This window comes from Triticum dicoccoides, chromosome 3B (genome assembly GCF_002162155.2).
Source record: "Triticum dicoccoides isolate Atlit2015 ecotype Zavitan chromosome 3B, WEW_v2.0, whole genome shotgun sequence".
In the NCBI taxonomy this organism is placed as follows: domain Eukaryota; kingdom Viridiplantae; phylum Streptophyta; class Magnoliopsida; order Poales; family Poaceae; genus Triticum; species Triticum dicoccoides.
The window spans coordinates 161367233-161368318 of NC_041385.1; the positions used below are offsets into that span (position 1 = coordinate 161367233).

The following is a 1086-nucleotide window of genomic DNA, read 5'->3' on the forward strand; positions in this document are numbered from 1 at the left end:
TACCCCCTGTGTTCTAGTAGTTGCAAATTTGCCTCCTGTACAGAATTGTTGCAAAAGCCTGACTTGGATCTTGCACGAATTCTGGTCCCCTGTTCTTGCCTCCCGTAGAACTGGATGCTATATTAAGTTGTTGGTTCTTGAATTGTATCTTGCCTACTGTCTTGCACCTTGCTTCTGCAACAAAAAAAGACGGATCTAATTAATTGTAGTAACGTAGTTGTTTTGTTGTATGAACTTATTCGGTAGGATTAGAACATTGAGTTGCTTACATGATATAAAAGAGAGCAAAAATGCTAATGTTTCACTTACATTATGCCGCTTACATATTAATTTCTTCCCCTATTATGTCTTCTAAAATGTGTAGATGCCCGACCTTTATCTAAATGAGCTCCCCGATGACTTTGTTGATTCTGATGGTGGCCCCCTTTACTGCACACAAGCCTAACTAGAAAAAGTACCTATTTCTATCGAGGGGGTGGGCGAGTTGCCGGATTTGTGTTATGCTACTGTCCAAGATGTCCTTTGTGTGGAGTTTCATGTTGCGGCGGGTGCAGCTACTGGTGCGTCTAATGCGACGACAACTACTGAAACTATCGCACCCGTCCCTGCCATGTTCAGCCCGGCTCACGCCTGCTCCGGGCTAGGCGATTTGGAAGGGTGAGTGACGGTTTGGGCGACTTGGCCTACCTGGTGCGGTGACCTAGGTCACCGCGTGAGACGAGTGTGTGTTTCCCGGCTAGGCGTTTTGGAAGGGTGCGTGATTGTTTGGGCGACTTGGTCTACCGGGTACAACGACCTAGTTCACCGGGTGAGGCAAGCGTCTGTTTCCAGGCTAGGCGATTTGGAAGGGTACGCGATGGTTTGGACGACTTGGTCTGCCGGGTACAATGACCTAGTTCGCCGGGTGAGGCGAGTGTGTGTTTTCGGGCTAGGTGATTTCGAAGGGTGCGCGATGGTTTGGGCGATTTGGCCGACGAGGTGAGGCGACCTTGCTCACCAAGTGAGGCGAGTGTGTGTTTCCGAACTAGCACGATTTGGAAGGGTGCGTCATGGTTTGGGCGACTTGGCCTACTTGGCGCGGCGTCC

At 49.8% G+C, this 1086-nt stretch overlaps 1 long non-coding RNA gene across 1 annotated transcript in view; it reads right to left on the reverse strand.

The window, feature by feature from the left end:
- Positions 1–6: 6 nt before the first annotated feature.
- Positions 7–1086, reverse strand: part of LOC119275344 — a 19011-nt gene continuing 17931 nt past the window's right edge. The window contains exon 3 of the long non-coding RNA XR_005135660.1: positions 7–174. This is a non-coding gene — a long non-coding RNA (uncharacterized LOC119275344). The remainder of the gene's footprint in view (positions 175–1086) is intronic.